The sequence below is a fragment of the Tinamus guttatus genome, unplaced genomic scaffold (assembly GCF_059628265.1).
Source record: "Tinamus guttatus ecotype Peru unplaced genomic scaffold, ASM5962826v1 Tinamus_guttatus_pri_ptg000224l, whole genome shotgun sequence".
NCBI classification, from domain to species: domain Eukaryota; kingdom Metazoa; phylum Chordata; class Aves; order Tinamiformes; family Tinamidae; genus Tinamus; species Tinamus guttatus.
This window is the reverse complement of record NW_028288758.1, coordinates 1,248,265-1,272,070: the sequence shown is the minus strand read 5'-3', so window position 1 is coordinate 1,272,070 and position 23,806 is coordinate 1,248,265.

The window sequence follows — 23,806 nt, the reverse complement described above, 5'->3', positions numbered from 1 at the left end:
AAATACTAAGAAACTTGTTCTCCTGTAGCCAAGTATGGTCTAATCTGAAATGTGACTGTATATTATGATAAACAACAGTGTATTTTTGAAAGAACTGGTAAAGGCAACACAATTAATGAGAAGAAAAGATCCTGTCATTTTATCCAAACAGTTCTGCTTTTGTAGAGCCCTGATTTGTTGCATGTATCTCTCTAGAGATTGCTGCCACACCTTTTGCCTGCCTTGTTCTTGTGGATTAAATAGGCAGTATAGATTTCCTAACAAACTAGCAATATTAAATAGAGTTATCATTTTTTTTCTGTGTCATTTAAGAACTTCCTGTTGACTTACCCCTCATAAACTTTATTTCTCGTATTTCCTTTTTTTTTTTGGATATATATTCCAAAATGAAATTTTGTTTGCTTAATTTTCACAATCTGGGGGATTTTGTTGGCCTTTTCACCAGCGCTGCTTAGTTTTAGTTTAAACTCTAGTAAGGACTTGTAGTAGTAAGTTCTCAGTTATAATTTGCTTTTGAAAATAAGGTATACCATTTCTTCAGTAGGACACCGTGTCTCACTGCATAGTCATTGAGATGGTCTTAAGATCATGTGAGATCATTGGAATTGCACAGTTTAACCATGATGTAGTAAAAACTGAGACGGATATAAAGTCTGTCCTTTGAAGTAATACCTTTAATGCTATTTTTTTTTTCCCTCCCCCAGTTGCATTCAGTCTCACTTTCAACTTTGTAGAATATTACATGTCTGTTTTGGAGGTCTGTTTTTAGGAATTTTTGCTAAAAGAAGATTTTATTACTAGAAGTAGGTATGATGAGTTTTCTTGGGAGAAAATGAAATAAATGTGAAGTTCTATTGGGTTAGTTTTAAAAAGTGAACAGCTAGTTCAGAGGCATCCAAGAAATTCTGACAGACTTTAGTTTTCCTCAGTGGGGTAGACTGAAATACACATCTTGGAAGGCTGACTTTATTTAAGATGTGATAGAGTAAAACTACATATATATATATATATATATTCTCAGCAAACTATGTTCAATAACATAGCATATCACAGAAGATTCTCTTAAATTGTTCTCCTAAAAACACTGAAAGTTAACAGAACTAGGTCTTCTCTGAAATTGATGGGAGATTTTCAGTAGGAATAAGGGTAGCCTTAGATAAAGTAACTTTGACAAATCCCACAGTCATTTTATTCAGATTGAACCGTCTGCATTCCTGAGCGAGAATGTGGCAGAGCAAAATACGGTATTTTTGTATTAATACAGCTGTGTCCACGCAAGAAGCACTCAATCATAATACTTGCATCAAAAGTATTTCTCAACGCATGTAAGTGTCCGTTACCATTCCCAGAAAGAACTTTCTTCCACTTGCTTTTTCTTTTGTTCCTCCAAAGCCAATTCCATCTTTTTAGGCTTTCTAAACTCTCTTTTAACTCATGTTTTCACCTGTAATTCCATCAGTGTTTGGCAATATTGTGAGTTGGCCTTTTTTTGTATTGTCAGCATGGCTCTGGTTTCTTTACCATATTCCAGATCATCTGCCAAGGAAAAGGCATCAGGAACCTCCCAGGTGCGTGTATTCTTGCTACTGCCACTGCAGAGCTCCAGCCAAGTTGGGCTCAATTCAGCAGCTCCTTGCAATAAGCATTTGGGTTTTTGGAGCTTTAGAAATGCACTAGCATAGTTAATATAGGAGATTAGGAAATGGGCTGATAGTGTAGTAGGATTTGTGAATAACTTTTTTGGATTTTTCAGAATTATCTTTATCCAAGGTAACTAAGAGAGAACTCTCTTTGGCATGATGTTCTATTTCTGCTTATTTCCTTTTTCTTTGGTATCATCTGGCCTGGTTCAATAACACAGCCATCACTGATATCTGAGTTATTTCTCAAGGCTCAGTTGACTTTGGTTATCTTTGTGGTTTTGTGGGGGTTTGTTTTGTTTATTTTTTTGATTTCTGTTTTTTATTTTCTCTTTGTGAAGAGATGCTGCTTATGGAGCACTGTAAAGTACTAATCTGTGTGCTTGTCTGTAGCATGTATTATTATTTATTATTATTTCCTGATCTGTAATGCTCTTACTAGTGGCAGTTCCTTTTCTGTGCAGGAGCAATCAGGAGTAATGAATGTTCACTTACTAACAGTAGAAAGTGAATCTAAAAAGTCAAACCATATTTTAATTCTATTTTATGTTCTATGACAGTTGTGGTTTTGCTCGATTTGTCACATACCGTACTATCATCTGAACTCTAGAAATAGACCATCAGCCCTGGGGTTTCCGTGAATTTCATAACCATAGCACAAAAAAAAAAAAAAAGGGTAATGATGTTTTTTTCCCCTCTGTTAGAATTATATCAATGGCTTCTGCTTTTCCTGCAAGTAATAAATTCTTTGGTCACTTTTGTTTGTCTTCTCAAGACCTGAAAAGTTTGCTAGCTGTGCAGACCTGCCAATGTAAACAGATTAAGTAAACTGCATGGAGTTTCTGGCATTTGCCTCTGTCTCCTCAGTGCATTATCAATCCGTACTACTATAATAACAGCACAAATTCTATCATGTTGTAGCCAGCTAGACCACTCTTTCTAAGAAAAGCTCTTACAGTATATTTGCTGTGTTTCAGCCTAGCAGTACCAATGAAATGATTATTTTACTAGAGATAGGTTCTTCTTTGTGCACTGCTTAAAATCAAATTTAGTTGGCAGTGAATTGTATAGTATTGTATAGTCTTATTATGACTTTGGTCAGATTTTCAAATATTGTTGTTTGTTGTACAAAATTTGATTAAACCTAAAATGTATGTAATAAATTAAGGCTTTATGTCCTGTCATATAGACTGGTTTCTCTCCCTGTATCACCTTAGATATGGTGACCTGAGACAAGGTTCATAGTGTGTGGGACTTTTCAGAGGAATGCACATCTCTCAGTAACAGAGTTGGAGTCTGGCATCTTGCACCTGGCAAAAGTAGCTGTAGAGTTGATAATGTGCAAAAAAACAGAGTATTATATTAAAGAAGGACACTAAATATAAGTGCAAGTGTTTAATTTGAAATTTAATTAATTTAATTCCATCTTGAACAAAGGAAATTTCATAAGTGAGAACACTGGGTCTTGGAGATCTCTGTTTTATCTAGGACTGCTTTTGTCCTTGTTATCAATGCAGGCTTCAGTGAACTAAGATCAGTTCTTACGTTTTAATTCATTTAGAAGTCATTTTTAGGCAGGTGGTCAGTCTCAGGTTTAAGAGATAACAGATTCTCGCATTAAGTATCCTCTATGTATGTGTTCAGCATACCTGACAAGAAGCTTCAAATTATGTCTGTCTTTCCTCTTTTTCCTTGAAGCCTTTTTTTTTTTTTTTTTTTTTTTTTGATAATTTTTAGCACTAGAAGTGTTTTCTGTTCTTTCTAAAATACTCTCCCAAGGTAATGCTATCTGGCTTTGTTCACTTTCTACTTTGAGGAAGTAGCATGGAACTCTTAAATTTGCTTTGTACTTGATTTGGACTCAGCTATTCCAGCCTCTATTTGATTTTTGTTGCAACTTCTACAGGAGTTCAGACTGCCAGGTCCTGGCTGCACTTTCTTTATTATGATATAATCCAGAAGGCATGCTGAGGCAAAGTGGCCTTCCCTAAATACTCTAGGTTCATAAAAAACTCACCACTTGTAAGTGATAAAGGAAGGCTGTTGCTCACTGACTTCTTGTAGGCAGTCACTTGTGCGTGGCTAGTGTTTTATGTTTGTTTATTTGTTTGTTTGTTTTCTCTTGTAAAAGTGGTATACTGAGCAGTTGTCAGTCAGCTATTCAGTACAGCTTTGACCATATTTTGGAAAAAAAAATCCTTGGCACATGAAAAATGAACACCTTCTTCTGAGACAACCTGAAGAAGCCAGAAAAGCTTCTGTAACCAGTTGCTTGTGCTATGCTAGAGGTATGGTCAGCTTTAGAATTATAGCATAAGCAACAACAGTTCAATTCATTTTCTCTCTGTAGTGTTTTAAGCAGCAAAAGGTGAACTGCTTTTAAAAGAAATAAATGTATGCTTCTTCTGCCAGATTAGTCGTGGGGAAAATGTAATGTACCTTTTTAATATTGCTTCATTGAAAAAAGTCTTTAAACTTTATTTTCAAACAATTTAAAAATGTACTCATCTTTTAAAAATCTTTCCGTTGCTTGCTGCAAGAAATTGAGATGTCATCACTGACAAAACATTAAAGCTCTAATTAAGATGAACAATAATTGATAGAATGCTGTATGCTTTCTTAGCAGGACAGATCATTCTGAATTTTAGATAGGTACAGTCTTCTTTCTTCAGTGTCCCAGATGGAAGTAGTGCCTGAGTCATGTTTCCTTTGTAAGTGATATTTCTTACCTTTCTAAATAACTAGAACAACAGAGAAGTTAACTTTGCATGAAGATGTTAATTTTCTGTAGAATAATTTCTTCTGTGGCTGTATTGTTATCAGCTTTAAATGGGATGACATAAACTTTTATTTTATTTTTTGCAAATGTACAAGATGGTATGTTTTAGTTCTACTCTCCCTATGGAAATATAAGCAGATTTCTATCACACTTTTTCTTTTTTTCCTTACTCTTAAAGAAATGTAGTAAGCATGTATTCTTCTGAGAATAGTAATGTCTGAGACATTTCAGTTTTGGGTATAAGAAGACTGAGGAACTGTTGAAGTTAGTATCCTATCACAGAGTTATTCCTCGACTGGAGTTGACTGTATGCTAAGTATACTTAAATAACTTGCATAATAAAGTTCATCATATAAAGATGTAGCAGGAAATATTTCATTTCTATAATGAATGAAAGTATACTATTTTAACTTGACAAGGAAGAGTAGCTACTAAAACATATTTATGTATTAGATATTAATAATCTGAAAGTCCTAAACTGCCATAGCATACTGTGGCCTTGTCACTGAAACTGTTATATACATGATCAGGGATAAAATATGCATAAATCCTGCAACAATCAGAAGTAAAAGATTTCACTGATGAAATACAAAATCAAGTTGTCGTGTTTCAGCTGACAAAGCAAACATCTAAGAACATTAATTAATTTGTTAATTAATTTGTCAACTCATCTGCCTTAGTAATAACCATAATCTAATTGCTTAACTTCATAATCATGAAGTTCTCACTTGGCTAACTTTGATTTAAGGGTGTACCTTCACAAAGTACAAGGCACAGGAACCTTTAAATCACTTTCAAACTGTAGCCTAATCCTGTTTATAATTGAGCTCTTCTTTTTTTGTAATGATGCACACAGTTACAAGCTGTTCTTATGCAGATCCATCCAGTGTTTTTTTTCTGGGAGGTTTAAACAGAGAGAGCTTTCTTGAAATAAGTGCTATATTGGTCTAAAAGTAATTTAAGCAATGATACATACAAGCAATTATGCATTCTAAGTAATCCTGGGTGTAGGCTTCCTTATGGATGCGGCAGAGGAAAGGACTCTAATCATAAGTCATCAATTTGATACTGAAAATATACTTCTGTCTTAAGGTCCCAGTCTAGTATAGACATTTATCTATAGGTGAAGCTATATTTTCTTAAAAACTTTGCAGAGATAATAAGGTTAATTACTACTAGTATTACATAGCCTGCAAGGCTAATTTTTGTGTAACCAAAGATTTGAAAATTGGTTTAAATAAAATCAAGATTAAAGTAAGTGTAAGAAAGAAGATATTTGCTTGTTTGTGTTATCACAGCAAATAGGAGAACTATTGCTTTTGGTCACAGACTGAATTGTCCATGATAGAAGACAGAACGGATTACTCGAGGAAAAAAAATTGAGAAATATTAGAGAAGACTGAGTCACGTTAGGATGATGGGCTGTGGAAAAGATGTTGTCACTTGGGGTAATGAGAAAAATTATTACAAATATGATGTTATTTCTGATTCAAAATAGGTTAAAATGCTCTCTGAAACTTTCACTGAAACTCTCAAGTACATACGGTGTCAGTGTTCTTGATATAGGAAGTTTGAATTAGACATTTAAGAAGAAATTAAAGTAGCCTTTCATTTTTTTTTTTCTTTAATGAATGGATGGATTTGATTATACCATTCCTCTAGTCAGTGTATGCTGTAGGCTAGTAACTAATAGATATTTATTGGCAGAGGGGTAAAAGACAGTTTCTTAGTACTATCTTCATTAGCAGACTAAATATTATTAGTAATAATACATGATAAATTTAATATAATTCCCTAAATGTAAATATATAGACAGAAGGCTTTCTAGAGGTTTAACTGATCAATGAGGATACATTGGAATAAGCATAACTGTTGGGGACAGCAGAAGGATGCATTAGAAGACATGTTTTTCCTGCAGAGAATATTTTAACTGTTCATTGGTTTGGCAAGTATACTTATTGGAGCAAACACTGTGAGACAATTACATGGTATCAAATAGGTAAATATTCCATTTACGGAATAAATAATCCTAGTTAGACTGAAAGACCTTTATTAGATGTCTTAAAAATACCTGCTAAGATGCTTTACTAAGGCTGGATAAACCTCATTTGGAAACATATGAATAATCCCTACATTAGCCATTACTGATAATCACTAGACAGCGTTTCCCTGGCTCTGTAAAATTCTATAATATTTCTTTTTGATTGATATTTAATATAATATTCATATACTTCAGTACTTCTCAACATTTCAGTATATTTTCAGCTCAAAAGGAATCTAGAAGTGTTAGAGTTGTGACTTCCATCGTATTTCCTAGGTCAAATTCAACTGTTTGATACAGACAATATCAGATATGAATTGCTGCTGTTCTCTGTCCACTATAATCCGTGGGTAAACTGCTTTTGAGGACTTTAGGACATTTAACTAAGTCATTAGCTTTTCTCTGGGGTGATTATGAATAGGTCTATAACTAATGCAAACCCTGTGAAGCCTTTAATTTGTACATACCTATCTGAGGCAAGCACTTACATGATTATATGACTGTGTGTATATCAACAGAGAATATGAGCAATGTCTTTTTGTTAAGCTCTTTAAAAAGAAAGCAAAACTTGAGTGATTTCTGAAGTGATTTATTTTTCTTCATAAATACAAAAAAAAAGCCCACCAAAGCAAACAAAGCAAAAATCTTCAATCCAAAATATTTCAGAAAAAAACTCTAATAAATTCAACTATAACTTTTCTATGTATTATTGCAAAGTCCTAGTTCGGGTATAATGGAAAGATTTTTTTCCCTTAACCTACTTCAGAGTAAGTAACATTATCTTCAAATTAGGCAAATTATTTTATAATAATAATTAGAAAATATTTGCATTAATATAGATATTGTGTATGTATATTTAATATACCTTGCATGTTTTTAGGATGCCATTACCATTTAGTAACTTAAGGAAGTGTTTGGTGTCTTTGCATGCTGGATAACAAAGGTTGATCACAGAATCATTACAGTTGGAAAGGACCTTCAAGATCATTGAGTCCAACTGTAAAATATTCAAAACCACATGATGCCTATTAAATCATGTCCTATCTACATGTTTCTTGAACACTTCCAGCGATGGTAACTCCACCAATTCCAAGACCTGTTCCAATGCTTCACCACTCTTTCTGTGTAGATTGATGTCAAGCTGCTCACTAAGTAATGTCACCTCAATCACTGTGTATTGTCCCATCTATGCAGTAGCTCTTGCTCTAGGAAAAAGGACCTGGGACAGGTAAGGCAGTCTTGCAAGGTGAAGTTCTAATCTTTATAAAATTGATACCAAAGAAATAAGAAGCCAGGGACAACTTTAAAACAAATAAACAAACAAGAAAAAAACAGAACAATGATGTTTAATGTTTAGTAGAAATGGCTCTTTGTGGCAAAGTATTCTTTTTTCAGGAAGCTGGACTTGAGAAAATAAATACTTTTTACCAAAGAAAGAGTGCAGAGGAAAAAAAAAAAAAAAAGCACTCTGCATTTCTGGCAGATAAACATATACAGAGATACACAGTTGCCTATTTGCCAGCATGAAAATATATTTGTCTAAACCTATTAATGAAACCATACCAATGGTTTGCTGTGGTAAGACAGATTCGGCTTACCATAAGTTATTAATGGAAACAGTGTCATAGAAGGCTAGTACAAAATGAAAAGGCAGTTGTAAGGCAATGTCTTATCTATCATTAAAATGCAAGAATCAGTAATAGAGATAAATTGAAGAGTTTGCCCATGTGGCTGCCTGTAGTCTTCTCCATGTATGATAGTTGGCTACTTCAAGTCTAACAACTTAAGTAACCAAAAAACAACAACAACAACAACAACAACAAAAACAAACAAAACTAATATGAATGCCATTATATCTGCATAACATCTCTGTTCAAGAAACAATATAAATCATAGCTAAGTAGAATTACAGGCTTATTCCCAAGTAGCTGTCTCTATATAAAAATGAAGCTGGAGAAATAATAATAATGTGTCCCCTGTACTGAAGTTGTCAAGTTTAGACAAGGAGATCCTTAAAGAACTAAACCTGTCTATGATAAATATAGAATGTGAGGTTCAAAATACTGGGAATTAAGCATGATGCTAGTAGTTTGAACAGTGTTAGCATAAGGAAGAAAGGCTGAATGGCCCAGAGCTAAGAGGAATTTTAAAAATTGTTTTTGTATTCTGGAGAATTGTTATCCCTAGTGCCTACTGCAACATGTTCAGTCCAATTGTACATGTGCAAATATTTGTCACACTCGCTCTTTCTGCAAAACTGGTTTTCACTTAAGAAGTTTAGGTCCAGTATTTAGAACACGTGTGATGTTTAAGTTTATAAATATGTGTGTCTGCATGCATATACATATATATACATGCCTGTATATGTGTACATGCACACACCCACACAACTATATATACACACATGTGTATATATAACTAAAGCGCTATCTCTCCTGACAGCATTGTCGCTTGCAGGCTAATCACAGATGCTGAAATTGCTAAGGCCAGGAGATGGAAGGAATGGAATATGCTGGGAAATGCAAGCTCTTTATATTTCTATCTCATAGCTAATGAAGCTTGAATTTTATGGTTATACATGTAGCTTTATTTTATCTGACAGGGTTATCTGGAGAGGCATATAGAGCTTTCTAATTGAGACTTCCAAGGAGACAAAATTTATGTTATCAAACTGGCATAGTCTCATTGCTAGTCTCCATCTATCTGCACCAAAAGGTTTAAATGCAATTACTGATTTCAAGAAATTCCAAAAAAAATTCTCAAAGATTTGCTAAAAAACTGATAGATGAGTAAACGTGAGACTAGTCAGGCAGTGTTGGGATGTATTTCTACTATACTTTATTTATCAGGTGGTGAGTGGCCAAACAGCATGCAAGTAGTTCTGTAAAAGCTGTGACACCTGCCGTTGTTTCCCAGTGGAGCTGCAAAAGGGACATGGAGGAGAGCAGGCATATTGTGTTGACAGGGCAGATGCTTCTGGAGAAAGGAACATAAATCTGTAGGAAATCCGTTACTGAATGGAATAGCTTTAGTTTTATTTAAAGTTTGTGTGAGACTCGAGAAAAAGGAGACACTTTAATGAAGCTTGTGAGCTTTATTGTTCAGATTCTTCAAGGTAAAAAAGGAAAAATAATTGGGGATTTACTGTTCTTGAATCTCTCCCTTCAGCAGCTGCCAAGTTTTCTCAAAAGGAGGCACTCAAAAATCTAGGGCATTAGATGCTTCAGTGCATTTCTTATACTCAAGTGGTGTATGCATTATGGTTTTTGAATTTAAGTTGGATCTACTGGAAAGAAATTTTGCCCAATATATAATTGCATAAAATAATTCAACCAGCAGGTATTTTATATTCTCTCTACCTTCATGTAAAAGAAACACAGTTTGTTTTGTAAAAATAATTTAGTAACCACCCAACTCTCAGAGAAGACTGAGGAGTTATACAAATAAACTAATAAGCTAGGAAGGAGATATTTGCATTCATAGCAACAAAATTCTAATTTTATAATCGTCTTAAATCAAGACTTATGAAAATGTAATGAAGACCAGTTTACTGCTAATAGTTGTTTCATTTCCCTGAGAATAAATGTTTTCTTGCATTTCAATAAAGAACATTTATACTAAATTTAAGCAACATGGTACACGTGGTAGTGTTATATATATTTTAAATTTAACTGTTTAAGCAGGAAAAAAAAAAGAATGAATGGCTTGAGGACTAAACTGCTTTGGGAGGGGAAGGGAACAGTAAAAGACATCTTAGGGAAACTGAAAAAACAAATCTCATGTTTCATGGATTAAAAATCAAGCTGCTTATGATATTATACAACCACCAAGTTCTTCAAAATTCTTGCTTTGTTCCATAAAACTCTTATGGGCATCCCCAGGCTTTGAGTACTCATATTTGGCTAGGGACACCCCTGGCACTGCCCTGCTCCTGCCCAGCCCAGGGCCAGCAGTCACTGCCCTGTGATGCTGCAGAGGGGCCATCTCTATCCCCACCATGGCCTTGACCCTGCCCAGCCATGACCCACTCTCAGCCTGCAATTGCCTGAGGGAAGACAACTGCTCCAGTCTGAAAGAATATTTTTTTTTATGTGAAATGCTTGATATCTCCTAGGCATGGGACCTCTTTCCTCCTTTCCCACCCACTGCCCCCGCCCTCCACCACCACCCCAAAACCCAGATCAAATATTGTTTTTGCAGAGCTGAGTGACTTCTACAATAAGGGAAAGGTGAGGGAGGTTCTTCTGGAAGGTGAGAAAAGTGGCCTTAGATACTTTCAAAACTTTCATATTTTCTCTCCAGCAACTGGGTGAATGGACAAAATGTTTTCTTCCTTTAGACATTAATTTTATCTGTGGAACAAACTTTGGAGTCTGTGAAATCAACAGAAGTTTGCCCATAATTCTGATGGTTGTCTTATGACCGTTATTGGTGAAAAACCAACTTTTCAGGCAGTTATTATGAAAGACTCAGGGCTGACCTAAACTTTAAATTTCAAAAAGATGCAAGAAGGTAGTTTTATTTCCTGTAACTTGAGTAGGGATCTTTCCAATCTCTCCACAGCTCTGCTTGGCAGATCAGGTTTACAAACGAAACACCTTTAAAATTAAGCAGCAGATTACAGCTGTAAAAGTTAATACTTGCTTAGAAAGATATAGCCTCTAACTTTCTAGAGGCAAGGAACTTTCTGTGCTTCTCCCAAACTATTAAGCAGGCTTTGCTAAACACTTGGTTGTTAGTATCTGTCAGGTTTTTAGAAGCTGTTGGTTAGAGCTCTTTCTCTTATACTGCAGAGCTTTCTCTGATCTGGATCCAGAGGAGCAAATAAAAATTAAAATTCATCCTTTTAAAGGAATGGTCACTCAAGGAAAGTTGTTGATTCCTGACAGCAAAACAAGATTCAGTACAGATTTGTATTTTGTCTATCTGTCTTTCAGCCTTAGGCAACAATTTTATCAACTAAATAGCTATGTCTAGTAGTCTAGAAGGCTTCAGTATGCCTGTGAACTTTGAACATTGTATCTTGGCCCCATTTCTCTGTTGACCTTCTCTCCTTTCTTCCATCCACCCAAATATGCCTTTATACCAGAATATGCCAACTGAGTATGATTGGGGAAGGGGTATGTTCCAGTCTGAAGGAAATTCTTCACCTGTAAGTGGAAGCACCCCTGTAAATCTCCTCTTTCTAGGAATAAAGCTCATTTTTAAGGAAAATGTGTGGTTCCCTTAAAGAAGCACTGGTAATAAAACCAAAAGACTTGTTGTCCTTCTCTAGTGAGTAACGTAAGTTGGGGTTTCAGTTTTTGTTTGTATTTCCCTTCAGAGCTGAATTATTTTATTTTGCTTTGAATGTGCTTTTTTCTGCACTTAATGACAGCAGAGTTGAAGACTAATTGGATTTAAAATGGGCATAAAGTGATTAGATGCATATACTGGATGACATTCAGCTGAGGTAGGTAATTGTTTACATGACTTTGAATGCCAATAGCACAATAAAGTCAACACCCTCCAGCTAACTTCTCTGCATAGAGTGTTTGCTGTCCACTAGAATTACCTTACTATTCAAATTTTAGGTGTCTTATAGTGAACTCTGAATACTCGAAAAATTTAGCTCCTATTTTTAAGCGCTCAAACTAGTCACCAAATTTCTGCTTGATTCTGGTGTTTATGAAGTACCTGATGTATGAAAGCCATGACACTGAAAACCATGACATTAAAATTCTGACAAAGAAGTACTACTATGAGTTTAGAAGACTCTTCAGTGTTGGTGTTATTCTGCTTATAAAATCCTATTGAGACAGTGCTTTCTGCAGATACTTTTTCTTAAAAATCTCCTCAGAAGCAGAAGTTATGTGAAGGTGTGACTTCACAAAAATTGAACTAGTAACAGTTCTGGAATTCATAATATTATTTTCCTAGATTAAAGATAGATGATGTTTGTTATTAATAGTATTCTCATTTCTACTAATAGTCAACTACTAGATCCAAACAGTAGATAGTCAACAGTAGATTCAAAAGCTGAATTTGCTAGCAGATTCATGTCTTGATCTAGATGATTTGTCTTTATGATTAAGAAGCAAAAATGGCATGTTTGCATGTGGGCCAGAAGTTTCACAAGAAATTCTTTTTACACAAGAAATTTTTTTTACATATAAGTACCCACCATTATCAGTCAACGGAAAATAATATACTTCCAATTAAACAAACAAACAAGAAAAAAAAAAACACTGGAGAAACTGGAGAAACCGGAGTGAGAAACTGGAGTTTGAAACTGGAGTGAGAAACTGGGAAAACACACGTGGTTTAAAATTTCCATGAGGTTAGAAACAAAGATTTTACAGAGACAGAATGGGACCTTGCAGGATGCAGAGTCAATTTACTACAGTAAAATAACCTATTGCTAATTTTCAGACAGTTATGCAATTGTAGAATAGAAATAAATCTCACACAAAATAGAAACAAAACAAGTTAATTTTCCCAGTGTTCCAGGCAGAGCATCAGCAACGAAGGGCTTTATTTCCCAAAAGCAAAATTAGTGTTCTGATAAGTGGGTTATAGTAGGGATAGTTTATTGCATGAACAGGAGTACAGACAGTGTTTTTTATTTATATTTAAGTGTGGATTCAATTCAAAACACAATAGGCCACCACAAGGAAATAAGCATTGTTTTTGGCAACTGACTCATGCGAACACTTCAGGAAGACAGAAAGTAACAGAAATTTCATTTTCATGCTATTGGAAGTAGATCTGTAATTCCCTTGGCGACATGCACAAGGAATTCCTCTGAGTGTCTGCTGATATTTGGAGCATTCTTATTATCACATAGTGTCAGAGCCTTTGATTTAGATTCTACTTCTCTGTAGTATTTTCTTGTTCCCTTGAGCTGTATTTTGTATACTGTTGAATTTTTATGCATGATAAAAACTACTGCCTTATCTATGCAAAATTCCTGAAGCATGACCTTTATTTAGGAGTAGAGGACTGCTGGTTAGCTAAGATAATTTGGTATTATACAGACAATATACCCAGGAATCATATAAAACCTCCAAATGGGCAGATGAATCCTATTAAAAACTTCAGATATATCATCTAAGGGTATGCTGTGAAGGTCATATAAAATAATTGGCTTTCTTCTTAATCATAAAGGTGATCGAAGAAGTGCTTTTAGATCCTGGGCCAAAGTTAATCCTTTTTGAGTTATCTGAATAGTAAGCAGAACATGTAATAAAATATTCTTGCTGCATTTTACAGCAAAGTCAAGTGATTACCTGAAGATATAATTTTATTGTCTACTTCTTTTAGGGAAAACATAAAAGTTGTAGAAAATGACTTTCATTCTTTCCACTTTTTGTCAATAGTGTTTATATATAAATATATATATATATATATATATATTTCCCAAAAGCATGGCTTTCCCTGAAAACATATACATAAAAATCTTTAGACAAATCTTAAGGAGAAAGAACTGCTTTTGAGAAATCAGAAATACTTTGTTTATTTTTTACACGTGGCAGTTCAACTATGTCTGAAGGTTTAGTTTCCACTTTTTTTTTTCAAGAGAAGATAGACAATAAGCATTTGCTAGCAAAAGATTCAGCTTAATTTCACAGGAAGAGGAGGACATCTATTTTAGGGCTGGAGAAACACCAAATATTTGCAGATTTGATGATATCCCCCCAAATCCTACATGTATTTAAAAATGCTTAAAAATAGCAAAGGATCACACTTTTCTATGAAATAGTCGATAGTTTTTAGAGTGAAGTCAAAAGAAATGGAAAGACTGCTCAAGAAACTGAAAAATGAAACCGCAGAAGCCATGTAGTTTGGTAGAATTTTTCAGTTCTAAGATGCAGTCAGTATACTTACATTATGTATTTATATTAAACTTTTTGAGTGACCTATCTGATAATTCCTGAGTGAATGTTGACAATGAGCTTGCAATTCTGTTTGAAATGGAAGGGAAAGAAAAGAAATTAGCTCCTATCAAATTTTTGGCCAAAGAGATAGTTCACTATTTAATAGGAGGACAAAGTCTGCAGGATTTCATTGTAAATAAAAGATACTTACTCATTTACGGTTGTGTAACCGTGACAAAATGCTTGCCAAATTCCAGTGCAATCAAAACCACACAAAATGAAATATAGATGTTTCAAAGAGAAAATTCAGACCTTGTTTCAACTGCTGGGACAACTAATATCTTTACAGTTTGAGGGTTTTTTTGTTGTTGTTGTTTTGCAAATTTAGAATAGATATTTTGGAGGGAAGGTTGGTTAACTGATGAGCTGCGAAATTATGCATTTTAAAACACAGCATAAATACGATGTGCCAAGATAATACATATAAGTGCCATAAATGTGTTCCTTATATTTCTGAATTGAAGTTTCAATATAACCATGACAGTTGCCTTTTTCAATTACCAAAAACATTAACTATGAAACTTGTCCTGAAAACAGTTTACTTAGAGGCAAACACACATGAATTCTTTTTTTTGCTCCTCTCTATTAAAAAAGAACAATGAAAAACTTAATTCAACTAACTATTGTAGATGTCACCAGAAAAGAAGGATTTAAAGTAGCATCTGTGTTGCTAAATCTATATGCAGTGGTGTATGTTAAAGATTTTTTTTTTCAGGCTTAACTTTTAATTGCTTTGCTTTCATGGGATTATTTATGTTAAATTTTCGTGTCTATCCAAAAATATGTCCAAGTTTCATTTATGTAAATGGAAAAGCTTGCCTATTAAATGATGATAATATAGCAACAGTAATCTCATACATGTGCTTTATGAGATGTTTAGGTCTATGGAACCCTGCAGGATCTGTCCTGTACTCCTTGACTTTCAACTTCAAAGCCAAATTTTGCAGAAATGTGGACAAGATGGCCCATTGCTCATTTAAATAGCAAAAATAAGCACAGTCCTAAGTACTTCTCAGAACAAGGATTTTTGTGTATAGTGGTATTGTGATGTTTTAAAATCAGGTCTCTGTGCTCTTGCTGGTCTGCTCCTATCTTTCAGGAATAGACGTGTGGCCAGAGATCCTCTGCTTTTGAAACGTCACTGCCTGTATTAGCAAAAGGGTTGAAGTTTTTTCCATGTCCTATAAGAAGTGCTTTGTATGCCAGAATCCTCTTCCCTCCTCTCAATCCTGATAACAAGAAGGTATTTCATATTTGGAAGTAAAACCAAAACAGGCACACATACAAAATGGCAGATTCACCCAGTACCCACCTCTTATTATATTAAACACAAGAAAAATCATGCGAAGAAAGATGACAAAATTCAAAATCACCCCAATAAAATAAGAATATTTGGAGCTTTGGCTCCTCAAATAACAATACAATTACGATTTCTATGGGTTTTACTTTGCTAAAATTACTTGAACTGAAAAGTTAATTTTGCCTACATCTAGCCACATAAAGGTTAGACATATACTCTAAGATAATTGTCTAGGCACCTTCATTAGTTAATAGAGGAAATAAACACTTCTAAATGCATTCAAAGATGGATTGTTTACCAAAAAAATGTTTATTAGAAAACCAGAAGGAGAATTTTTCACCGACATAGTCAATCATTACCACAGATAGCTTTTTTTTTCCAAACAACTTTAGCTATATAGAAATTAGATTTAGCTTAACAATTCATTTTAAGTGTTCTGGACAGTCAATGGTCAGTGTCAGGTGGAAAAAAATGCCTTGGGAGAGATATACCATCTTGTACTCTTAGGATGGGGTGAATTACCCTCTGAAAATATTCTCTGTTGACTCTAGAAAGATTCTAAATAGCTTGCCTAGAGAAGGCATCTCTCTGTGCTTCTGTTTGTTTTCAAGGGTCCCACATTACATTTTCAATTGAGAAAGAAAAAGTAATTAATAGAGAAGATAATTGCCAGAATCCTCAACCCTTCTGCTCCTGATTCTTCATTAAAGTAGTTTTACTTATGCAGACATTTAGCATTTCTTGCCTTCTGCTCTCCCTCTGTGTTAGCCCCTTATTTCATCAAGCCTGAAAATGGAACAAAATATTTGTTATGCCTATGCCAGCTGCTACAAAGATATCTGCTAAATTCATACTTAAAATCTTCCTTTGGGAAGTGGCATAGAAATTGACAGCATTAGTTTTTCTTTTTGTCAAAAAAATATTTTGTACAGGATTGGAACATTTACATCTACATTTACTGTGTGTTCTTATCTATCAGTAGATAATTGCTCAATTTTGGTACTCTCCAAAGCTGACCTGGAGATGTGCTTTAGACTGGTCCTGTCATGAGTTGTTCCATTGAGTTTGCTCTACACAATAAAAATCTAGAATCCAAATGAAATGCTTTGTAGTTAATTAGATATGCTGCAAGTTGTGTAAGTGCAGTGACCATAAGTAATTTCAACAGTATTTATACGTGTATTTCTGTGAGGGGTCCTGATAAAGTTGGAACCATATTTTTTTCCTCCTCATTTCCTTCATTGTTTAGATCAGTGAGTGCAGCTGTTGATCCCTTGTAACTGAACAGGTGAGAGACTGCCATTGTATGCTTAATTTACATTGAATATCAGAAAAAATGACATCTGCTGCCCGTAAACAACAGCACAGAATTTTCCATTAGATGGCTTTTTTCTTTGTAAGTGTAATATTTTCCTAAAGAATGAAATTTTGATTCTACTGTTAATACTGTACTATGAATGGAAAGTATGGATGTCAAAGACACTACTTAGTAGCATGGAAGATTTTGCATATGCTTTTATGGATTTCCGAACTCGTTAAAGCACCTTTATTCAAGAGAGCAGTCGATCATGTCTTTTCAACTAAGCTAAAGTATTTACAGAATTCCTTTTTTATTTTTATGTTTCAGCAGTGAGAATTGAAACTTGTGTTTCTCATTTGTTAGAAAAGTGCCCAACAACCTGGTTGTTATTTAAGTTAGGCCAAGCGTGATTTTTCTTCTTGAATCTGTGATACTATGTGGGAAAGATGAGATTAGGAAGGCCTAAAAAATAATATCAGTGTTTCTGCTGGGTAGTCACCTCTTTAGGCGAACAGCTAATCAGCACAAAACACTAGACATTCACCCTAAATGGGTAAAAATGAATGTAATCTATAGCTTTTTCTGAGAGCTGGATTTTTTTTTTGAAAGCTCCCCGTGGGAAGGAATAGTTGTAAACATGATTACTAAAGAAAAGGTGCTGGCTTCTTCTGAGGAGGCCTAGGGCATCTCTGTGAGTCACCCCTGCTTAGGATTATGGTCACTTTACACACAAAATGAATGAAGAATGTAGGTACCTAAAAATCATGCATTGCAGCAGTTAGTATATGTTTACTCTAAATTCTTATTGGGATCTAGCTTTTAAGGACTACCTACTAAATGCGAATGATTTTTGGCAGATGAATGGACTTTTATGGAGGGCCATGTATCAGAGTAAATTTGTTGTTATTCTAGAGAATACCAGGGAAACCTGGTTGCTTGACAGTAGAATCATAGAATGGTTAGGGTTGGAAGGGACCTCTAGAGATCATCTAATCCAAACCCCCTGCGCACACAGGGTCTCCTAGAGCACGTGGCACAGGATTGGGTCCAAATGCATTTTGAAGATCTCCAGAGAAGGACATACCACAACCTCTCTGGGCAGCCTGTTCCAGTGCTCTGTCACCCTCACTCCTAAGAAATTTTTCCTTAAGTTCCTGTGGAACTTTTGGTGTTTCAGTTTGTGGCCATTACCTCTAGCTCTGTCAGTGGCCACCAGTGAAAAGAGGCCAGCCCCATCCTCTTCATTCTCTCCCTTGAGGTATTTGGGTACACTGATCAGGTCTCCTCTCAGCTTTCTCCAGGCTGAACAGGCCCAGCTCCCTCAGCCTCTCCTCACAGGGCACATGTTCCAGGCCTCTGATCATCCTTGTAGTCCTGTGCTGGACTCTCTTCAGTAGCTCCACATCCCTCTTATACAGTGAGGCCCAGAACTGGACACAATACTTCAGATGTGGCCTCACCAGGACTAAGAGGGGCAGGATCACCTCTCTCAACCTGCTGGAGATGCTCTTAATGCAGCCCAGGATGCCATTGGCCTTCTTGGCCACAAGGGCACACTGCTGTGAGGGACTGTCTACTTGTTGTCCACCATCACATCAGGGTCCTTCTCTGCAGAGCTGCTCTCCAGAAGGTCAGTCCCCAGCCTAGTGCCTGGGGTTATTCCTCCCCAGCTGCAAGACCTTGCACTTGGCCGTGTTGAATTTCGTAAGGTTTTTCACCACCCAGCTGTCCAGTCTGTCCAGGTCCCTTTGGATGGCAGCGCGGCCCTCTAGGGTATCAGCTACTCCTCCCAGTTTTGTATCATCAGCAAACTGTGAAAATCAGTGCTGCGGAAGTACTCTGTGCCTTCATTCAGGTCATTGATGAATAAATTGAATTGACTCCTGGGGAAAGCAGTGTAAGAACAGAACAGCAGTGTAAGAATAGAACAGTAGGGTAAGATCAGAAGTTTTAAATACCTTGCCAGCTATTTCAGTAAATGAAAAGTGTGAGGAAAATGGATGGAGAATTTAACTCAAAATGTACTTAAATGGGGAAAAGAGAGACACGTCTTGCTTTTAAAGCCACAATTTATAGAACTTACACAAGCCTATAAAATTTTTATTGTGTAAAGCCTTAAATGTGTTATTAGTTGACGTACCAGCATTCTATGTTAACTACAGATGATGTATTTCAAATTCATTGTTAAGAGACAAGTTATTTTTTTGGTCATGAAATTCAAACAGATGTATTTTAATAAGGGATTTAGGGGGGAAAAGGGTGTTAACATTGCATCAGTGAACACAAATTAGAGAAGGAAAAAAAATCCTTTCATATTCACATATGATAGAGCTTTTTTTTAAAAAAGTTTTTTATGAAGTAAACCTTGTAGTAATAGGTCTTTAATGTAGACCTCCCCAGATGATCGCTCCTGATTATACTCTGTGAATCATTGTATTTCTTTTGGCCCTACTGGAAAGGAAAATAAAAATGTCTAAATAATCAAGCTACCGTAGTTATTTGTATCAGTGGCACTGCATAAAGTCTCTTTTTTTCTTTTTTTAGTGTGGAAACAGAACAATATTCAGTTTCAAGGTGTGGGAAATTCTGTTTCATTAATAGTTCAATATTTGCAAAACAGTCCCTTTTTCTTTATTAATTTCTAGTGTTCTGGATGCTTGTGTTCTTAAGATTCCCAGGATTATATATTTATATTTTAAAAGAGAGGGAATGCAATAATGGCCCAAAGATGAGGCGCTATTTATATGATATCTCACTATTTTCCATTATAGAAACAACTTCATAAAATAAATGTAATGGATAAGCCTTAAATAGCCTTTGGAGTGGCAAAGTGGCAAAAGGTAACACATGAATAAAATTGCAATTCATGTAAGCCAAAGAGAAATATTTATATTACACTACTTACCAAAATCAGTTCACAAGTGTAATGGAATTTACCTCGCTGACAATGGTTCATGCCTGGATCAGCAAAGCTCGACATAAGAAAAACAAAATGACTACAATATCACTTTTGGAGGCAAAGGTTAGATCAGTGGGCACCAGAAAAAGGATATGATTCTGTTTGAATTTTTTTTTGGTTTATCAAAGCATGGAAGCATGAGGTTGAGCACTTAGGCAAGGATTCTCAGATGTCTAACATGAGATTTAACAATAACACTTTTTTTTTGCAGTTATGATGTCTTTTCTTATATTTTTTCCATCTGAGTACATATTTGCATGAAACTTGTACTAAAATAACTGCATTTAATATTTTTACTTTTCTGTGAAATTTGCTTTTTGATGGCCAGTAAATTAAACAACGGCTAGTGACCTGTGAGCTCAGGCTTGTGGGGTAATGACCTTTAAGGTTTCAATTCTTTTATGGAAGCAAGATAATGCTTTCCACGCTAACAGATTAAAAGATTCACTGTTAGACTCTAAAATCTAATGGAATAATCAGCTGCACTCAATGTTCTTATGAGTCACAAGATGCGTAATACTCAGCGCTGTCATACTGTCATCCAAAAAAAAAAAAAAGAAAGAAAAAAAAAGAAAAAAGAAAAGAAAAGAAAAGAAAAGAAAAGAAAAGAAAAGAAAAGAAAAGAAAAGAAAAGAAAAGAAAAGAAAAGAAAAGAAAAGAAAAGAAAAGAAAAGAAAAGAAAAGGATGAATACATAAGAATATTCTTTGTCAGCTGCAAGAAGCAATTCTTCTCTGTAACAAGACTCGAAGAGAGTGCTTCTCATTTTGGGAAAGAGTCAGGCCAAATGGGTAGCGTCACAGGGTGACAGCGTAATAACATCTAGAAAATGTTGGTGGGGAAATAGCAAAGACCAAGGAATGTATAGTCTGGAAAAAAGAATCCAGAGGAAAGAATTTCCAAAGACAAAGGCAGTAATCTTTAAGACACTGCATGAAAAGTTAAGAAAGACCTTTGGAAAAATCAGATACAATTGCTAAGTTTAAAGTTATTTAATGCTTACAGATTTTTTATCAGAAGTTTTAAAGAGCATACTCTGTCATTTATTGGAAGTTATGTAGGTGTAAGGTTCAATACATAGGTTCAATACCCTTTTTGCCTGCCTGAACACCTATGGAGTTGAATTCTTGTACATTTCTGCTGACGTATGGTGCTATATGCTAATATACTTAGGCATTGCAAAAATCCACTTCTTCAAAGACTTCTGGAATGTTTTAATTTTATCTCAGCTATTAAAACTTGAGCATGTATGTGTCTTTATTCTGCACAGCAGACCTGAACTGAAAGGCTAAAATCTTTAGGAAGAAGTTGCCTTGGACATATTGGGAATGTATTTAAATATATATATGTTAGATTATGGGAATAAAAACTGAAAAAGTAATCTGAATTTGTCTGTGCTCTTAATAGGCAAGACAAAAGACTATGAAGCAAAATCTAACTATGAATGTGTTAATGTGTTGCAGAGTCTACATATGACTTATTAGCTCACTAATGGCTACACAGTTTATTGTTGACATGTCTTTTGTGTAGATCAAGTATATTTTGTGTCAGGAAGCTGAAACAGCAAGTTTTGCATTGGTCTGCCTTGACTTTTGGCTTGTTGTTACTTTTTCCAAAAAAAAAAGCCAAAAATATGAGGATGTTTTGAGTCGGAGAAAGATTTTCGTAGAATATCAATGACAGAAATGAAACTGAAATTGTCAAGATCGGATATCTAGAAACAAAAAGACATTTTAACTAACTGTGGTCCTGCTCACTCTATCTTTTGAAGAGATAAAAATAGATTGCTTTTCAGCACAAGCTGCAATCAACAAAGTTGGTGCAGTCCAGCCTGATACACAGGAAGGTACCTTCTGTCACTTGTGAGGCTCAGCAGCCCTTCTCCTCCTCTTTGCAGGCTTCCTCTGAGCAGTAGCATCGGACTCCTCTCCCTGATGTACTCTGTCATTTCTGAAGCAAACATCTCCTTGTTTTCTGTAAAAGGAGCATCTCTGCTAGCTAGAAGGGAGTTTCACCATGCATAGCCTCCTTATCTGGGTGTAACACACTAACATATGATATGCCGATACATCCTAGATGACAGCAGCAGTTCAAGATGGTGACGAAATTCAGCTGGAACTCAGAACAACGCAATGTTTCTCTATAACAAGAGATCAGTGCAGGCAGCAACAATGATGATTTTTTTTCAAGCCATGTTGAAAGAGTAGCTTTTTCCAAATTTTTCATGAAGAGAAATTTCCAAACACTATTATTTCAAATATAAGGTCATCTAGACTGGGTCTGTTTTGAATTCTCCTTCCTTATATGAGAAACAAGGAACATCAGTAATTACAGAAAGTGGACAAATAAAATCACTTACTACTTCTGGTCAGTGCTTTTTCTTTTCTCTATTCAGCAGTTACCTTTCAGCTTTGAGAAGAAAGAATTGGATTTGCTGTGCTAGCTTTCCACAGACAGGTGATAAAAAAAAATCTCCACCTTTAAACTTAATATAACATATCTGTTGTCCCAGTATTTGGTCAGAGCTGGAACATGAAATAGAAAAAGATGGCTGAGTTAAACTACAGGAAAATAGAGATTATATAGCGAAACTATCTTCAGCACTTCAAAGAACTGTCAGCTGTCTGTCTGCAATAAAAAGAAGCTGTCTCAATAAAAAACCAACGTTTTTTAATATGGCTTAGCCAGAAATATACAAAGTATCAAGCTAGGAAGTAAAATGTTCATGCAGAGACTTATTATTTTCCTAGACATAGTATAAAACTAAGATTATTTCTGTTCTTAGTCTCTTCAAAATTTGAGACATTTCTTCTTATTTTATTTTTCAGTTCAGAGAGTTCAGCAGCTGGGAGTGGGCCACTTGCAAAGAAAGAACAGATGACCTTTTTTTGTAACCATCTTCGGTCTTTCACAGGTCCATTATGGACCTTTTATGTCACCATCAAGTCTCACAGATCCATTATTCCCAATCTGCACTGTTGGAGCCTACCGTTTGAAAAACAGGGTCTACAAATCTAGAAGTCAGGAAATTCTATTGCAGGTCTTATTGGCTGCCTTCTTCTGCTTTCAACTCCTAATCCATAATTTCATGGTGGATATCGAAACAGCTTTAGAGGAAATGCAAAGCAATCTCTGTCAATAGATGTTCTTAAAGGTTGATCTAGCTCTTTTCTGTGATAGCTGCAGGTGGAAGAGGAAAACAAGGAAAAGCAAAAATAAAATCGACACATTCATTTCTCTTAATTAAAAAAAAAATTACAGTCCCTCCATAGGGGCAATATTATTATTAAATGCTAGGTGAATTGCATTGGAGCAACTTTTGAGGATCTAGAGGGGATGAGGGTTTTGTTTTCTGCCGAGAAATGTGTGAGGTTCTTCCCTTCCCTTCCCTTCCCTTCCCTTCCCTTCCCTTCCCTTCCCTTCCCTTCCCTTCCCTTCCCTTCCCTTCCCTTCCCTTCCCTTCCCTTCCCTTCCCTTCCCTTCCCTTCCCTTCCCCTATAGGTAATCAAGGCACTCATAAGAACATACTCATTTTTTTAAGTTCTTTTTTTTAAAAAAAAGATTTTTCTAATGCATATCCTGCATGTAGATTTGGTGTGGTTTTCACATGGAACATGGAATTAATACTGTTAAATGTGTATTAAGTTCATCCCAGAGGATATGTAAATATAGACTAGATTCTGTGAAGACTGCGTCAGGTTCTTTTCTTGAAACACCAGGGTGTATTTGAACTTCTGTGTTCTTACTTTCAACCTTATAGTCAAGTTCTTTGTTCATTTGGACCATAAGAATTTGGGACATACTTACATTGGAAGGCAATGAGTTAGGCTGAGCTGTTGTTAGGGTTTTTTGTTCCCATCAAAAAAACTTCT